The sequence below is a fragment of the Squalius cephalus genome (genome assembly GCF_949319135.1).
Source record: "Squalius cephalus genome assembly, chromosome: 25".
Classification (NCBI taxonomy): Eukaryota; Metazoa; Chordata; class Actinopteri; order Cypriniformes; family Leuciscidae; genus Squalius; species Squalius cephalus.
In genome coordinates this window covers 18,081,513-18,101,763 of record NC_137146.1, presented here as the reverse complement: position 1 = coordinate 18,101,763, position 20,251 = coordinate 18,081,513, and the positions used below count along the sequence as shown (strand labels likewise).

Sequence of the window (20,251 nt, the reverse complement as noted above, 5' to 3'; positions counted from 1 at the left end):
ATCAATGTTGATGCCGTTGAAATTCTGCAGCAGAGCGATGACATCTCAGATCATTATCTAGTCTCGTGTAAACTTAATTTAGCCAAGGCTGCAAAGCCGACTCCATGTTACAGATATGTTAGACCTATCACTTCTGTGTACACAGTGTAAATAACTATAAAGTTTACTCTATCTTCTCCCAGTTCACCGGCCACTTACTTTCATGTATTTCGGGAGAAAATGATGAATTCACGTGCTGTAATAAATCCAACAGACAGGAATCTCTGAACTGCAGCCCAAACAAACATGGCGGCGCCCATCTCATGTTACAGATCAAGATCATTTATAAAGGTTTTTCGTTTGCCCGGCTAAGCTACTGAAATATATGCTTCCAGAGGTCATAGATCCTCTTCTTAAAATCATTAATTCATCTTTGTCATTAGGATACATACCCAAAACGTTTAAGCTGGCTATGATTAAACCGCTTGTTAAAAAACGCAACTTGATCGTACAGAATCAGTCAATTACAGGCCGATCTCGAATCTACCCTTTCTGTTAAAGATACTAGAAAAGGCGGTATTCTCACAACTATGTTCCTTTTTAGAAATAATATCTGCGAGGATTTTCAGTCAGGATTTAGACTGTACCATAGTACTGAGACAGCTCTCATTAGAGTAACAAATGATTTGCTCTTATCATCCGATCGTGGTTGTATCTCACTATTAGTGTTACTTGATCTTAGTGCTTCATTTGATACCATTGACCACAAGATTCTTTTAAATAGACTCGAAAATGATGTTGGCATTAGTGGAATTGGATTAGCATGGTTTAAATCATACTTATCTGACCGTTATCAGTTTGTAGCAGTAAATAAAGAGATGTCTCATCGATCAGAAGTTCAGTATGGCGTACCACAAGGCTCAGTACTAGGACCGTTGTTGTTCACTCTGTACATGCTACCCTTGGGAGACATGGAATTAGTTTTCACTGTTATGCTGATGATACTCAGCTCTATATATCTTCACGCCCTGACGAAACTTACCGATTCACAAAATTAACGGAATGCATACCTGATATAAAAAATTGGATGAGTAGTAATTTCCTACTACTCAATTCTGAAAAAAACTGAGATTCTAATTATTGGACAAAAAATTTCCTCGCGTAACAATCTAGAATACTGTCTAACACTTGATGGCTGCTCTGTCAAGTCTTCGTCGTCGGTTAGGAACCTGGGTGTGCTCTTTGATACCATTTTTTCATTTGAAAGTCACGTGTCTAGTATCTGTAAAACCGCATTTTTCCATCTTAAAAATATATCTAAATTACGTCATGTGCTCTCATTGATTATTAATTATTTTAATTACATTAATTATTAATATTATTGTAATGCTCTTATGGGTGGTTGCCCTGCACACTTAATAAACAAATTACAGCTGGTCCAAAACGCAGCAGCTCGAGTTCTTATGACCATATTAGCCCTGTTCTGTCAACACTGCATTGGCTCCCTATTAAACATCGTATACATTTTAAAATATTGCTGATTACTTACAAAGCACTAAATGGTTTAGCTCCCCAGTACTTGAGCGAGCTCTTAACGCATTATAGTCCTTCACGTCTATTGCGATCTCAAAATTCCGGCCATGTTGATAATACCTAGAATATCAAAATCGACTGCTGACTAGCGGTAGATCCTTTTCCTATTTAGCACCAAAACTTTGGAACAGTCTTCCTAACATTGTCCGGGAAGCAGACACACTCTGTCAGTTCAAAGCTAGACTAAAAACACATCTCTTTGACCTAGCATACACATAACACATTATAGACTTTTTTTAATTCAGTGTTAGGCTGCATAGATTAGGTCAGCCGGAACCGGGAACACTTCCCATAAATCCTGATGTACTTGTTACATCATAAGAAGAATGGCGTCTACGCTAATATTAGTCTCTCTGTTTATCCAAGGTTTACCGCAGTCCGTCGGATCCAGGCCGTATCCAGATCTGATGAAGGACCTACGCCTGGATGCGACGACAACGCAGTCCTGAAGTGTCAACTAGTCTCTCCCCTGTGAAGGCCTCCCTCCCCTCCCTTTACCTCTCTACAGATAAAACGTTGTCGGGATAATTCCGATACGTGTGGCTATGCTGAAGCGAAAAACGGTCTGTATTATAAATTTTAAGACCAGACAAGTAGTTTGTTGAGGGTTGGTTTGTAGGGAAGGACTACACGCCTGCACATATATATTCAAATGTGCATACCTATAGACTGAACTCTTAATACGCATGTGCACGCCAACAGCGTTCTCACAGGTTCGCGTTTTTGAAGTTTGCGCAGAAAGAACTTAAGAGTTTTCTCTTAAAATGGTGTCGTGTTAGCGGCCCAAGTTAATAACTAATGATAATTGCGACGGAAGTGAATCAATCAAAACTAACTTTAACTGGACAATAACTTTATTCTAGAGCTGCTGTAAAGCCAAAACAATCTCTGTTACTTTAATTTCCTATTATCACTGTAAAGCCGCTTTGAAACAATCTACATTGTTAAAAGCGCTATATAAATGAAGATGACTTGACTTGATTAGATATAGGGTACAACTGGGCCAAAGGCATCGGGATAAAGGCACATTTGACTTTATTCTCTTAAACCACTAGATGGCATAGAAATTCAGCTCAGCACTTTTCTTAAAAAACGCTTTTGATGATGCACGTGTAAATATGGCTGATCCGATCTGATTTGGCTGACGTTGGCTCACGGAAAGAAACGCAAAGTTGATTCTGTGCTAATTTGATAAAATAATAATTATTTTTTTCAAATGTAAATTTATGTAGCAAATGAGAGTTGATAAAATTGTTGACTTTTTTGAGACAAAAGTCTTGTTAATGATGTTAAGTTTTGTTCAAGCTTAAAGCAACAGGTTTTCAGTTAAGGAAGAATATGTATGGTATTTGGCGTAAAAGGCGCTCTTGCAGTTAGGGCGAAAGGCACAATAATTATTATTTCTTTTTCCAAAATGTTGCAAATAAATGCTGCTCCATCTGAGAGCACTGCGAGTTTGAGGCGCTTTTAACATGCATTTGAAAAAGCAACACGTGTCAAACATCTTTCCAAACATGAAGCATTTATGAACCTCTTTATGGGATCAAATTCCCGCCAAATATATAGCGGTCGCGTATAAAAAAATAATAAGCGTGAATCAAAAATTTAAAAACACATGTAAAAATATATTGCACAAACTGATCAAAATGGTCAGAATAGCAAACAACGTGGTCACGGATCAAAATATAATAAGCGTGAATAAAGAAATAACAAGCATGAATAAAAACTTTAAACGCATTAAAAGTTATTTTGCACAAAACTTAAACTTATGGTCATGCTTTGTTAAAAAGTATGGTTTTATTACTGTGTACTTTGTGCTTTCTTGCATTTTCTGCTCATATTTTACTCTTTTGTACGCTTGTGATGTTTTTCTCTTCGCTCTTCTTTCTATGTTCTGCGCTTGCTCTTCCAAATGTTGCAGTTCGTGTTTCATGTAAATTAGGGCGGGCTTAAGCGTCACCATTGGTCCACTAGTTCTAGATTGACAGATACTCCTCTAGCCAATCAGTCGAAGAGGGGAGTTGACGTCACACTAATGCGACTCGTGGTACAAGCTGTTTATGTTTGTACAATTTCTTCAATTCCATTATAATATACTAAAATGTTATTTTTCTAATACTTTTATATACTGTTCAATTTCTTATTTGTGCTTTGATATGTGCATTTATTAAATTAATTATTTTCGCTTGGCATACCAGCGTGATTGCGTCACCGCCATAGACTGTAAAAAAATAGGTCACCACACACTTCAGTGGGTGGTGCGCGCCCGTGAAGCACTTCATTCTGAGTAAATATAACAACAAAGCAGCACTGCTGCACTCTCTTTTATTTCATTTTTACATTTTTATTTCATTTTTATTTTTACAGGAGTGCTACACTTACAAGGGAAGACGGCAGTTCAATTTAACTTTACAAAGACTTTCAAGCAGTAAAGCTATCTGAACTCTGGACATAAATAATTAAATTCATTTTTTTTGAGATACATGAGAATGTTAATGTGCACACTGGTAATTGGTGTTAAACAATAGGTATTACTTGGCTCATGATGTCAATATGTTAAGGCTGCTGTAAGCGAAACATCCTGCAATTATGAAACACTACAATTCGTCGCAAAAACTAAGTTAAAAACGGCCATTGTCTGAAGACTTTAGGACTTTGACCTGTCGCCGCTACGCATTGCCTACCTTTTTTTTATTAACCTCGCCAAATTTGACAAGATTATTGAAAATGATTGTGTTACAGAGAAGATATAGAGAAACCAGTTGAATTTAATACAGTGATTTATTACAAACTTACTGTGTTTACTTACATAGCTACATAATTGCATATTACTTTAGAATTAATGTTTTAAATATAGCTTAAAATTTGAATACAGCAACATCTCCATCAGCGATAGGTAACGTTGTTTCTAGAGTGCCACTGTCCTGCAGAGTTTAGCGTCAACTCCGATTAAAAACCTCACCTGTCTTAAATATCCTAAAGACGATGATTAGCTGGTTCAGGTGTGTTTGATTAGGGTTGAAGGAGCTAAACTCTGCACCCAGGACCGACATTACACATCCTTGTTATTGATTAAATATGAAAGTAAAACGGCCAGTAGGTGGTGGCTGCTCGGAGAAGATCGACGCTCGCGGTGCCAGGTCAAGTTCATTAGAGGTGAATGATGGATCATCAGACAGGCATAACTGTAACAGGTCGTTGTTAGGATGACGAATTTAACTATACCATATTGCCAGGTAACTTATACGTATACCGGCAACAGTTTGAGTTGCAGGCACACATGCAGTTTAAAGGTGTCCTGTTGATGGTCGTCTTCCCCTGTATAACATAGACTGTAAAAAATAGCTGTATAACAAGTAAGCATCAGTAGCCACGAGTCGCATTGGTGTGACGTCAACTCCCCTCTTCGACTGATTGGCTAGAGGAGTATCTGTCAATCTAGAACTAGTGGACCAATGGTGACGCTTAAGCCCGCCCTAATTTACATGAAACTCGAACTGCAACATTTGGAAGAGCAAGCGCAGAACATAGAAAGAAGAGCGAAGAGAAAAACATCACAAGCGTACAAAAGAGTAAAATATGAGCAGAAAATGCAAGAAAGCACAAAGTACACAGTAATAAAACCATACTTTTTAACAAAGCATGACCATAAGTTTAAGTTTTGTGCAAAATAACTTTTAATGTGTTTAAAGTTTTTATTCATGCTTATTTCTTTATTCACGCTTATTATATTTTGATCCGTGACCACGTTGTTTGCTATTCTGATCATTTTGATCAGTTTGTGCAATATATTTTTACATGTGTTTTTAAATTTTTGATTCACGCTTATTATTTTTTTATACGCGACCGCTATATATTTGGCGGGAATTTGATCCCATACCTCTTGTCCAACAAAAGACAACAATGCTTTTACTCCAAACTCACTTCATATCGACAGTTGAGCATCCTTCTGTGAGATGATGTGGCTTCTTAAACAGAATAAGGCACACAACGTATTATTTCAGACTATTCTATACCGTGATAAAGACTATGTCAATTAGCATTGAAGTATAAATAAACGTTATTATCATGAAAATACCTGAAAAGGCTTGAAGAACTTAGACAAACCATATATTGTCGTAGTCGTGTGTTTATTATTCATGTTTAATCAATCAAAGAGTTTCAATCTTCTGTTTATTCAGCTACAACGATATAGTATGATGCCCATGGGGATTTTTGGAATGACTTTATCGTATTTCTGCGGGGCGTATTTGGAGTCATATTTATTTGTTACTAATGTAAAGCTATTTTAATTTATTATGGGATCTCATTCAATGCTTTCAGAATCTTTACTTTTTAAAATAATTGTTTGTCTGTATTTTTAAAATGAACAGTATAATCAGTTTATTTATTGAGCAAAAATTATTTATTTATTTATCAAAATAAACCAAAAACAGTACAAACTTTGCTAAAATTATTGTTTTGAACAAGTTTTAACTTAAGAAATTATCAAAAACATATTACTTTAGCTAAAGTATTTGTATAAATATTTTTTGCCGTTTGCCTCATGCTGGTGAGCCTTTTACCCTGTGTGCGGGGAGAAGAAACCCCCTCGCCACCTCATACAATTATAAGATTTTCAAACAAACCATCAACTTTTATGATTTATTTTCACACAAAATTTGTTGCTTCATTAATGTTCAATAAAAACATATTTATTTTTTCTGCAACCATACACTATGGTAGTAGTGAAAAGCATATTTTGGAATACACAACACAACATTTGCCCATATTTTTCCCCTGATTTACAGTTTGGAAGAATCTGCGCTATTTGCCGTAAGAGAATTGACTCAGAATTGAGTTGACAATTTTCACAGAAAATAGCATAGTGTATGATTTTTCTTTTTTAAACCTCCAGATTCCATCTAGTAGAAATCAAGCATGCATGATATTTTGAGCCGATTTTAGAACACATATTGTTTTAATTTGTCATGTGTCTCCTAGCTACGAGGCACATGTTTCTGCATTAGTTTTTTTTTGTTAGGAATGACCTTAAAGTATGAAATTACCTACCGTTATCAATTTGTTTTGACTTGGCAAATGGGTTGCTGTCTTAAGACTTGCATAATCACACATGAGGCTCAACAATTTGGCAACTTTTATAGGAAATCTGTCTACAAATTTCATCAAAACAAATTTCATCCTTGCCTAATGCCATGTATTCCAGTACAGTCTTTTGTCATTGCAATTTGTGCTAAAATTATTTCTCACAGCACTCTTTACTCTTCCTTTCATTGTTTTCTGAATGAACCTTCTGAACTTTTTATACATTAACTCATCCCTATGAGCAAAAACAGAACCAGACAGCTGTCGTCTTCACCCTTTGGCCTTCTCCTCTCTTTCCTTTCAACCATTCTCATATCCTTTTCTTTTGTGACTTCCGCTACATCCACAAAGCCACAAAAATGCAAAGGCTGAACTAGCTGCCCTCAATGTTTTTTTCCCCCCACATTTTTTCCTCTTTTCCTTCTTTTCACTTTTCTCTCTTGGGATAGACAATTTCCTTTGGTAGCTCCCAGGCCTATGGTGAGTTTTGTGCATATCTGGTGGCCTTGAACTTCAACTTTTCACAGCTCCTTTACTCCTTCGTGCATGTGTGCAATCGCTTCCAGACCACCCTTATCGTCTGTGGAAAAACAGGCCCGGGAAGCTGTGCAGCTTAGCGTGTTTCCATGTGCATGCTGAAGCCTCTAGCATGACTTAATTGGTGAAGGCAGTGCGGTTCTTTTAAAAGTGGTAGTAACTAGTGGAAAGGGAAAAAACTGTAGAAAAGGAATAGGAACAGAAGGACATCATAGTGTGGAACAGAAGACGAGTGTATTTACTGTATGTCAGATTACTGTATGTTAATAATCAAATTATTAACAAATATTAACTAAATAAATTTATCTGTGTAATGGATAAATTATATTAACACTACATATATTATATTTATACTGTATATTTTATATATACAAAATAAAAATATTATTTCTCAAATGTTTTCACAATTTTAATAAAATATTGATTATTTTATGAAAAGAATAAATTAATTAGAAATTTTAATAGCAACTATTGTTATTATTAACTATATCTAATAATTTATATATCTCAGAAGTTATATCATTTTAAATTATATATTATATAATGAATGTATTATTATTATTATTATATTTTACAAAATTAAGTGTTCCAATTTCCAACTTAAGGGTGTCATGAACTGAAAAATACGTATAAATACATTTAAATTATGTACTGTAAAACATTATGTAAATTTCAGAAATGAAAACTTATTTGTTAGTTCAAAAACAGCTTTTATTGAAAGCAAGCTACCAAAAAAACTTGTTTCAGATTTTGTCATAGTGCAACTAAAGACTGCCTCTGCAGAAGAACAACGCCTACTTCTACATCATTTCCTTAGCCCTGCCCACCTATTTGCACATTTAGTTGCAGGTGAGGGAATACGAGAGAGACGCAAATGCAGAATTACTCAAGCAATAAAAAGATAGCAATGCCTCAGAGGATTACAAGACGTTATGCAATGCTAAGTTGTGAGAAACAGTCTTTGCGTTGCCTTCCATGTGGTCCTATTAGTAAAGCGTGTATGAACTTTGTTTTACAGATACAATCTGGGACTTCGTTAAAAATACTGTTCGTTTATACGCTTAATAAGTTATAAGTTAATAATAATGTTTATAATGTTTGTAAATGTTTTGTTTTATTTACTGGTATTTAATATAAATATAAATTAATATTTTTGAAATATTTTAAATGAAATTTCTCTCTCATGAGATTACTTCCTCTTCTTGGTCGGGTTACGTTTCTCCATGTCGTAAATCCTAGGGGCAAGGCTTCTAAACCGTTTCTGAACTTTTAGGGCCGTTATATTTAAATGATGAATTTTTTCAATGTACGATCATTCGTACGATGGGATTGGCAGCATACAAATGTTTCATGATTCATGATGTTGCAGCTTCTCTGGTTCCTCTGCATTGGAAAGATGAATTTTGCTGATACTGATTTCATTTGATTGGTAACAACCCTATTGTGTCGTCTTATTCTAATTGAATTTATTGATTAAATGTAAGAATTTGACACAAAAGATGATGTATACATTTTTTCAGGTTTAAAAATGGCTTTATAAAGGTCAATTTAAACTTATTGGAAAAGACAAAAAAAATTTGTCACAAGAATATCAAAAACTTTAGGAGCCATCCACGACAGTCCTAAACCTACCAAAGGTACCAATACAATAAACACACTCAGCAAAACATAGTCTAGTTATCGTTATCGATAAAATCCCAGAAAATATCGAGATTTTTATTTTTTTTGTCAATATCGCACACCCAAGTTTCAACTACTATATGTCATGGTAAAGGATGATGGAAGCAAGATGCAAGAAACTCAGATTTTAATGTAATTGAAGCACAAAAATAATCTTCAAACATACAAACAAACAGTCCAGCACACACAGCAACTGGCAACGCAGGGACTAGATGGTCAGTGCAGAAGAAGTGATGAAATGTCCGGTTGAAGAAGTGATCCAGGTGATTTCGTGAGCGGTGAAACAATGAACAGGCAGGAACAGGCAGGAACAGGCAGGAACACGAAACAGGAACACCAACACGTAACGCGGGATCTCAGACACGGACATCAAACAACGATCTGACAATGAGAGGAGATAAGGAGTGAGTATATATATGGATCGCGAATGAGTTGCAGCTGTGTGATGGTGATGAGATGATGTGAATCAGCTGGAGCGCTGATAACTGAGCGCGAGTGGAAACGCCCACTCGTGCACACCCACACACATGTAAACAACAGTGACACGAGACAAGAAGGACACAGTGAATTTACCAACCGTGACAGTACCCCTCCTCCTAGGAACGCCTCCTGGCGTCCCCAGACTCCCTTACCTGTCGATTGTAATCATCAATAAGGGAGTGATCCAGAATGTCTCGGGCAGGTACCCAACTTCTCTCCTCCGGACCGTAACCTTCCCAGTCCACCAAGTACTGGAATCCGCGTCCCCTCCGTCTCGAGTCCAGAATACGGTTTATCGAATATGACGGTTTCCCATCTACGAGACGCGGCGGTGGAGGAACCGGGGCTGGCGGATTAATACGGGAATAAAACACTGGCTTGATTTTGGAAACATGAAACACGGGATGAACTCTCCTGTACGCTGGAGGAAGGTTAAGGCGGACTGCCACCGGACTAACAATCTTGGTGACAGTGAACGGGCCAATAAATTTGGGAGCAAGTTTATTCGAGACGGACCGGAGAGGAATGTTCTTTGTTGAAAGCCACACTTTGGAACCGACGACGTATACGGGAGGTCTAGACCGGTGGCGATCGGCCTTGACCTTGGTGCGCGCCCCCACTTGGAGTAGAGTCTCACGGGCTCTAGTCCATGTGCGGTGACACCTCTGGACAAAAGCGTGAGCGGAGGGAACCGCGACTTCGGATTCCAGACTAGGAAAAATTGGTGGCTGGTAACCTACACTACACTCAAACGGAGACAGGCCCGTAGATGACACTGGTAATGTATTGTGGGCGTACTCCACCATAGACAATTGTTGACTCCATGAAGTAGGATTCTTAGAGACCAGACATCGTAATGTTCTCTCTAAATCTTGGTTGGCTCTCTCAGTCTGACCATTGCTCTGGGGATGGAACCCGGAGGACAGACTGACCGTCGCCCCCAATAATCTACAGAATTCTTGCCAAAATTTGGACACAAACTGGGGTCCCCTGTCGGAAACCACGTCTGTCGGGAGGCCATGTAAGCGAAAGACGTGGTCAACGACAGCCACCGCTGTCTCCTTGGCTGAGGGTAATTTGGGCAAGGGAATGAAATGAGCCGCCTTCGAGAACCGGTCCACCACGGTCAAAACTACCGTGTTACCCTGGGAGGGTGGGAGGGCGGTAATAAAATCTAGCGAAATGTGGGACCAGGGTCTCGAAGGGACTGGCAGCGGTTGAAGGAGCCCATCAGGGGGTCGATTGGAAGTCTTACCAGTGGTGCAAGCTGAACAAGCCAATACAAAATCGTGAACATCATGAGCCATAAGTGGCCACCAGAATCGTTGTTTAACCAAAAACTTGGTACGACTAACCCCTGGATGACAAGCCACGTTGGAACAATGCCCCCACTGAATAACGTCAGACCTTACTGACTCCGGTACAAAAAGGCGGTTTGGTGGGCAACCGGCCGGGGGCGTTACCCCTTGTAAGGCTCTCTTGACCTTCGATTCGACCTCCCATACGAGTGTTGAGACAAATAGACTCTCAGGTAAAATGCACTCGGGAGTAGACGGGCATTCGGAACGGTCAAAAATACGCGATAAAGAGTCGGGTTTGACATTTTTGGAACCCGGGCGGTACGAGAGAACAAAATCAAAACGTCCGAAAAAAAGTGCCCACCGAGCCTGCCTGGAGTTCAGTCTTTTAGCAGTCTTAATGTATTCCAGATTCTTGTGGTCGGTCCAGACGATAAAAGGTACCCCTGACCCTTCTAACCAGTGACGCCATTCCTCCAACGCAAGTTTGACTGCCAACAATTCTCTATTACCAATGTCATAATTGCGTTCTGCAGGGGACAAATGATGAGACAAAAACGCGCATGGGTGCATTCTGTCGTCTGTGGGAGAACGCTGGGATATCACTGCACCTACCCCCACCTCTGACGCATCGACCTCCACCACGAACTGACGTGAAGGATCAGGGGTAATAAGAATGGGAGCCGAAACAAAGCGACTCTTCAGTTTGGTGAACGCAGCTTCAGCTGCGTCTGACCACCTGAACGTCATCCTGGGGGAGGTCAAGGCGGTCAGAGGCGAGGCTAGTTGGCTGAAGTTGCGAATAAAACGCCTGTAGAAATTGGCGAACCCCAGAAACCGCTGTAGGGCCTTACGGGAATCTGGACTTGGCCATTCTACCACAGCCTTAATCTTCTCAGGATCCATGCGAATTCCCTCAGCCGACACAATGTGACCTAGAAAAGAAACAGACTGTGCATGAAAATCGCATTTCTCCGCCTTGACAAAAAGCCCATTCTCTAGCAACCTTTGAAGCACTCGTCGGACGTGCTGCACATGTTCCTGGAGAGATGTAGAAAAAATCAATATGTCATCCAGGTAGACATATATGAACTGATCGACCATATCTCGCAGCACGTCATTGACGAGCGCCTGGAAGACTGCAGGACTATTGGACAAGCCGAATGGCATAACCAAATATTCAAAGTGCCCTCTGGGGGTGTTAAAAGCTGTCTTCCATTCATCCCCCTGCCTGATACGGACCAAATGATAAGCATTGCGTAAATCCAATTTTGTGAAGATAGACGCTCCCTGCAACCTCTCGAAGGCTGAAGACATCAACGGCAAAGGATAAGTATTCTTTACCGTGATGCTATTCAGCCCTCGGTAATCAATGCAAGGTCGCAGGGACCCGTCCTTCTTCCCCACAAAAAAGAACCCCGCCCCCGCTGGAGAAGAGGAAGGACGAATGAACCCCGTTGCTAGAGAATCAGAAATGTATTTCTCCATGGCCCCCCTCTCCGGAACGGAGAGCGAGTATAACTTGCCCTTCGGCGGAGTCTTACCTGGCATTAAATCTATTGCACAGTCATAGGGACGGTGCGGAGGCAGAGACGCAGCCCGAGACTTACTGAACACTTCCTTCAGGTCCAGGTACTCCGTGGGCACGTTAGATAAATTCACAGCCTCCTCCTGAAACACAGAAACAGAAACAGACGAACAGGCAGACACAAGACAAGACTCATGACACTTAGTGCTCCACTCCAAAACTGTTTGCTGGAGCCAATCGATTCTGGGGTTGTGTTTGATGAGCCAAGGGTGTCCTAAAACGATGGGAGCCAGGGGGGAGTCCAGGATGTAAAATGATAATGTTTCAGTGTGATTACCAGAAGTGATGAGCGTGACTGGTCCGGTGTCGTGTGAAATGTGAGGTAGATCTTGACCATTGAGTGCATGGACCTCAATCTTGTGGGTGAGTAGTTGGAGTGGAATCTGTAACTTGAGTGCTAGTGAGTGGTCCATGAAGTTACCTTCGGCTCCCGAGTCCACCAGTGCTTGACAGTCGTGCTCGTGAATAGACCATCGTAGTCTAACCGGGAGGAGAGTCGATGTAGATGAGGTCTTTTTGGCAGAGATCCCACCCGACAGTAGCCTCATACTTACTGTCGGGCTTGCCCTTTTACCGGGCAGTGAGAGGCAAAATGTCCCGCGGCTCCACAATACAAACAAAGTCCCTGGGATCTCCGCCTTTCCTTCTCCTCCCGGGAAAGCCGAGCTCGCCCCACCTGCATGGGCTCGGGATCGTAGATGTGACCGACCGCATCTCCGCCGCTGGACCGCTGGCTCTCTGTTAACCCCGGATGGCGATTGGGTGGAATGCGTCGCTCCATCCGGGATAGACGTGCATCCACTCTAAGAGCCAGCTCCACGAGTCCGTTGAAATCCGCCGGGAGGTCCAGGGCGTAGATCTCACGTTGAATGCGGTCGGCCAACCCATGCAGGAACATGTCCCACTGCGCCTCGTCGTTCCATTGGCACTCTACCGCCAGTGTTCTAAATTCAATGGAGTATTCAGATACCGATCGTTCGCCTTGCTTTAATTCGGCCAGAACGCGGGCCGCTTCTCGTCCGGTGTTGGCCCGATCAAATACTCTCCGCATTTCGGCGGAGAGTGCCTGGAACGACTCGCAGCATGGATCAGAGTTCTCCCACACCGCCGTCCCCCATAGCGCTGCCCTCCCAGTCAGCAGGGTGAGAACAAATGCCACTCGTGCAGCCTCCGTGGCAAAAGTGCGGGATTGTAGAGCAAAGTGCATAGAACAACGGGTCAGAAATGCCCTACAAAAGTTAGGCTCACCTCCATAAGCCTCCGGAACCGGCAGACGGGGTTCTGACTGGGAGGCGCGATCTGGTGGTGTGGGAGGAGCGGCTGGTGTGGGGGGCGCAGCGGGACCTCGCAACAGTTGTACTTGCTGGGTGAGCTCGGACACCTGCGTTACCAGTGCCTGAACTGCCCTCGCCGTATCATTGAGGTTTTTCTCTTGTTGGTCCATCCGTTGAATGCTGCTTCCCACAAATTCCTCCATGGATGCTGGAGCTCTTGTTGCTTCCATGGAACGGTCAGATCGTTCTGTCATGGTAAAGGATGATGGAAGCAAGATGCAAGAAACTCAGATTTTAATGTAATTGAAGCACAAAAATAATCTTCAAACATACAAACAAACAGTCCAGCACACACAGCAACTGGCAACGCAGGGACTAGATGGTCAGTGCAGAAGAAGTGATGAAATGTCCGGTTGAAGAAGTGATCCAGGTGATTTCGTGAGCGGTGAAACAATGAACAGGCAGGAACAGGCAGGAACACGAAACAGGAACACCAACACGTAACGCGGGATCTCAGACACGGACATCAAACAACGATCTGACAATGAGAGGAGATAGGGAGTGAGTATATATATGGATCGCGAATGAGTTGCAGCTGTGTGATGGTGATGAGATGATGTGAATCAGCTGGAGCGCTGATAACTGAGCGCGAGTGGAAACGCCCACTCGCGCACACCCACACACATGTAAACAACAGTGACACGAGACAAGAAGGACACAGTGAATTTACCAACCGTGACACTATATGTAATGAGAGAAACACCTTTCGTATCGTCTTCTTTTAAGCACTAATATAATGTAATAACTAATTAAATTGAAATGTATTAAAATTTAATAAATTTAAATAAAGATGAATAATTACCACAGTCTGGAGGATCCTTGGTATTTTAGGTGCATTCGATGGGTTCTTTTGATTTGGTATCAAATTCTGGCTCAAACATGTATGGCTGAATTTCACCGGTTGCCATTTTTCAGCATCGGAAAGTTTTCAAAACAGTTCCACACGTGTAACGGCAGAGACATTGAAAATTATTCTAATTTGTAAAACTGTTACCCAATCATTTCACTGGGCATTTGCCAAATAATTGGCCCCGGGCACACAACCAAGGGTTGTAGCCATCATTTCAGAAGTGAGGGGAACAGACATGTCAAGTGTAAATGTCTAAGAAATCAAATACACTGCTGAACAATAACAAATAATTTGTATTCAAATTTATTCCCATATATTTTCCTAATGACAATTTTATGATTTATGTACAACAAACCATGAGCGTGAGGACTCCCCACCTCAACTCTCAACTCTTCAAGAGACAAATCTGGCTTCTGATGCTTCTCTCATTGTCGTGGAGCTATAAGCTGACCGTGAAGATTACAGTCAAGTCAAGTCAAGTCACCTTAATTAATTTATATAGCGCTTTTAACAATATAGATTGTTTCAAAGCAGTGATACAGTGATAATAGGAAATTAAAGTAACAGATTGTTTTGGCTTTACAGCAACTCTAGAATAAAGTTATTGTCCAGCTAAAGTTAGTTTTGATTGATTCACTTCTGTTGCAAAGATCATTAGTTATTAACTTAGGGGCCGCTTACACGACACCGTTCTAACAGAAAACCCTTTATGGCTCCGACCTGCTCATTCGCACGACAACAGTGCCTGGCAGCTCGAGAACGCAAATAGGTTCACCTTGGAATAGGTTCCAAGGTGCAGGCGTTGAATAAAAAAAAAAAAAAAACATTTCCATCTTTTTTTTTTCATCTCCGCGCAAACTTCAAAAATGCGAATATTTGAAAATGCCGATGGCGTGCATATGCGTATTACGTGTTTAGTCTATAGGTAGCAAGGGGTTCATATGCTGGCACAGGTCCCGCAGGCCCCCTGCTCTGTGAAAGTGCCACCACTATGCTTTCATCAACCCATGGTGTTCAACTGTCCGGTAGCTCAGCACTGCTATGACGAAAGCAATGGCCCTGCTACTACCACCGCTTTGCTCCCGTCCACTCATGACGGCGACAGCAACACTGTCTGTTCTCTGGTCTCTTTTATCTCTCACTTCTCCCCCTGCTCGTGGTGGTCTACGAGAACAATAGTGGCCTTTGTGTTGTGACTGTTCCGCTGTGCGGAAGTCAGTATTTGTGTATATATTCACACACAAAGTGCATCAATATCAGAACTCCTCCTCCAGCTCTTCCTCACTCTCATATTGGCCAAGGGACTGGATTATATCAGTAGACCTGAAATGTCTACTCTCATATTCAGATAGCCCCTCATCACAAGCGATTTCTAAATTCTGAATTTCAGAATTGCCTCGTCAATCACTTTGTCTTTTGTACAAGAGTACTCGGATAGTATGCACTCCATGCTCAAGTGTACAAATGCTACAACGGCTTGTCACTGTCATATTCACATCCAACCTCGTCTATCCCGCTGAGGAAGGATCTCCTCTCTCAAGCAAAGGGCTTTATCTGGCATCCCAATCCAAAATTATGTAATCTGCACAAATTGCCACTCAGCGGAACCCGTCGGCGTTAGATACACTGCCTCACAGCGTGCTGAATACCAATACTGAAGCAAGAACACCTTTTACAAGGCACCTTTAAGAGCATAAATGGAAAGTTTTTGAGAGCTGGTGCAGCTCGAGGAAGGAAGCAAATTGCTCAATCCCAGTCACGTTGTCCTTCTTACAAAAGTGCTTAGAAATTCGATTTGACAACACTACTATGAGGCAAAGGGATAAGAACAGTTACGCTTCTCTCACAAGGCTCACAATTCTTCCAAAGTAAATAACTAGAAGTTGTCTGCCCTCCTGCAGCTTTCTTTCCATCTCTCTCTGGTACATCACCAAACCACGTTCCCTTTTGATAGGGGGGATCGCTAACATAGGAGGGCATACGCAAGACATGTAAAGAACATTTCTAATATTTACAGAGTAAAAACTGACTCTTGAAATGTGTTATTCTTACTGATAGCATGTTATTATAACTGTAATTTTGTCATAATAATTTTATGGATTATCAATATATCTTTGTGGGCCCCCCTCCCTGAGGGCCCCTGTTACTTAGTTCTTAGTACTTAGTTCCCTGTCCAACGCCCCTGCTTCCAAGTCTTGAATCTAACACGCCTAAAAGAGAGGGTCAAAACAGGATAGAAAATAGCCTATTACTTCTAAATTATGATGTTTTAGAGCTACACAATTAATTGTTAAAAGATCACAATCTCAATTCAAACATTCACATAATCTTATTCCTAAATGACAATGATTTGGCTATGTCTATTAAACTTTTGACAAGAATGATCACAGCAGAACATTTAAATCTGCATTCGTGCTGCCGCTGAGCCAGAGAGAGCAGTTTTCTAGGTATAAAATAGCTTCACAAACAAGTCTTTTCCACCACACAGTATCATCATTTCTTTTACAATAATTCAAATGATCAAAGAAGTACTGGGATAAACGTTTCTAGTTCTGATATTAACACTGATGTCTATGACGCTTTAAAGCAGAACTTGGTAACTTTTTAAACTTAATAAAACTGTCTAGAAATCATTTGGATGGTTAAACAACCTGTTCTGGTGATATTGGTAACTTTCCCCGCTCCCCCCAGCGTTCCCAGGCGGAAAACCAACCTTGCAACTTGGGGACTACCGTCCCGGCAAGATAGAAATTGGAAGTCTCGTGAGAAGCGAGAACGAGAGCGAGCGCGAAACACGAATTGCTTTACGGCAATTCGACATAAACACACACGCATGTATGATGTATTACCCACCTCGGTAGACATAGCTCCACACGATACAGTTGGCTTGCTCCGATCATAACAAACGCACATGAGCAGCGGTATAGAGGGGGTGGAGGCCGCCGCAAGTGAGTTTTATTACGACAGTGAGTGTTGTGAAATATACGCCCCACAGCTGTAGGGAAAACATGCGACAACAAAAGCGAAAATCAGCGAAGAAGTGACTAGAGTTCGCTAGAGTTGCCGAGTTCTGCTTTAAAGCTGCAGTCCGTAGTTTTTCCTCTTTGTCGCCATCTCTGTTCGAAATTAGCAATTGTAGGTATTCGCGGATTTATCAACTTTATGTGGGTTGTGCCTCGGCTCAATGTCTCTGAATCCAATGTATTGAGGAGAATGTGCGGCTGTCAGTTACCGCACTGGTGTGGATACTGTCATTCGGAATCACAGATTGTACTTTTTGGAAGTATGACCAACATAAGAATTTTCACCAGAAAATATAATCTGAACAAGTAACATCCACTCTTGTTCTGACCAACTAAGGGAGAAAAAGCAAATCGCGTTGATCAAATCTAACGATCGCTTATCATATCACGTCAAACCATGCAAATTATACTTTAACAAATTGTTAATGTTAACAACATCAGCATTGCGTGACTACATTTAATGACCTTCCGATATTATCCTTGTTTTCAAAATGGGCCTGGTTGCAGTCTCTTTTTTTCTGGAGCCACTCACTTGCATTTTACAATGGGTAAATCTCCAGTTGTCACTGGTGATTGTCGTTTGAACCTTTCTGGATCAGCCATCAAATTTCTAAGTTTAATTATATCAAGTGCTGTGAGAAAAGCACTATAAATCTTCACCTCCACCATCCTCACACGCAATATAGCCTTCTAGCCAAGACACCTTCTTTATGTGTACACATGTGATGTAATGACGCAAAGACATGCTCAAATATCCCGCAGAAATCCACCAGTACCCTTGGAATTAAAAACATTATTACAAGCTTACCGTTTTTTTTTTAATAGAGCTAAGGCAAGCAGATAGTTTTGAACACTGGCTGGTTATGTACTTGCTCAAAAATTTCTTTTGGATCATTTTTAACCCAAAAAAGTTACGGAATGCAGCTTTAAATAACGATTGTATCATTACATCATTACACCAGTAGGTGGCAACTGGTGACTGTTAAAACATGTTTTTGTCATTGAATAATACAAGAGATTTGTTCAAAATTGCTGATTTACCCAATAATGAAACAAGTTAAAAAAAATTCTTAAGATGAATTAAATATTTTTAAAATAGACTGTAGCAATTGACACTTTGTCAGAACCTCGGTAAATTACAGGTTATTTTGTTTAGTTGTCTTCAGAACCATGAGAGAATCGTAATCTTAATATCTTAATTTTAAACCAAAAAAATCTTAATTTTCTCTTTTCATCCAGATCCAGGTGCATACCAGCCACAACACAGCTCTTATGTTTTTTTTTTCCTTTTTCTTTTTTTTATTTTTTTATTTTTTATTTTTTTATGTAAAAATATTGTTAACATTACAAGTGGACCTCAGAGAACAGTATACAATAATAATAAAAAATAGTTCTACCCCTTTAATGTTTCAAGTTGAAATGCTGGATTTTCTTAAAATTGTCAAATTAAAAGTTGAAAAGGGTTTCTGAACAAAACAATGACACTTTGTGCAACCGCTTTATGTGTCATTACATCCCGTACAGGGTGTCACATTCAGGCCATGCTTGCATCTGAACTCACAAACAGAGAAATCTAGTCATTTGTAGTAAACACTGTCATTATAGTGAGTAACAGCTTCTGAGCATGCTATAAATGTACTGACACTGTAAAGCACGCACAAACACAATTGACATTTGCTTTGGTGGAACGAGACACCCTATGTTTGGTGCAAACATAGACACCCACACATGTAAATATTTATCATGATGAATACTACAATATCTAGAGCTGTGAGGTTGAATATGTGTTTGTTTATGTGGTCTGCATGACAAATCCTTAATTATTGTTATTGGCACCTGATTTGGGTCTGAATCACTTGATTTGTCTTTAGATTTTTGACAATTTTCCATCTATCTGGCCTACATGATATTCTTTGTTTTTTATCTCGTCTTTTTCCAATGAACTGACTTTTCCAGTTTCTCACCATCTGCGCCTTAGATAACCTGTTAAATCATTCTTCTGCTGCGCAGCATGACCAGTGTCTGAGTATATTTCCATTTTAAAGTCGACATGAAATCAAAATTGACTTTCCTAATATGTTACTTTACTTTCTTAATTCATGTTCATGTTTTTTGTGCATGTTAGATTAACTGTCTCCTAAATTCCTTTACTTTTTTGGCTTATGTCATTATTCCTTCCTTTTCAGCCCTTTCAACCACTTGCCCTACTTGTGGCATGAAACTGCACTTGTCATGATCTAGTCAATTCCCGATGGATAAAATGACCTGCTGTAAAAAAAAGAAAAAATATTCTGTTGCAGTGGAAGTATTCCTATTTTCAATAAAGTGTAGCTTTAACTGTATTATCTAAGTGCCCTCATTTAAATCAACAGTTTTGTTAAATAACGCCAACTTTCAGTTATCTTAAGAGGATGAACTTAAAGGCTGGACTCTTCAGAGCACCAGACATTAATAATTCATAAAAGTAAAACATATGGCTGTTTATGTCTAAAATCTTGCTCATTAAGCCCAAAAACTCTGTAGTTTCTCTCTCCATGCCTCTCTCTGGGGCTTTTACTTTTTTTAATAGTTATTTCTTCCCCCATTTAAATAAAATTATGGTTGACCACTTTTATTGTTTTGGACCTCTTTTTCCTGTCTGCTTTCCACATATCATCTGCGCTGTCATAATAACCTCCCCATTAATTCGCATACTCGCAATCAAAGCCACACACTTACAACCAGAATCAGATGCTGTGGCTTCTATCTTGTTCATAAAACATAATCTTCTGTACATGTGACTTGTACTTGTTTTTGTACAAACT

At 40.2% G+C, this 20,251-nt stretch overlaps 1 protein-coding gene across 1 annotated transcript in view; it reads left to right on the top strand.

Annotated features, from left to right (window-relative positions):
* Nucleotides 1-20,251, top strand: part of acad11 (acyl-CoA dehydrogenase family, member 11) — a 78,400-nt gene that overhangs the window by 20,020 nt on the left and 38,129 nt on the right. The window lies entirely within an intron of this gene.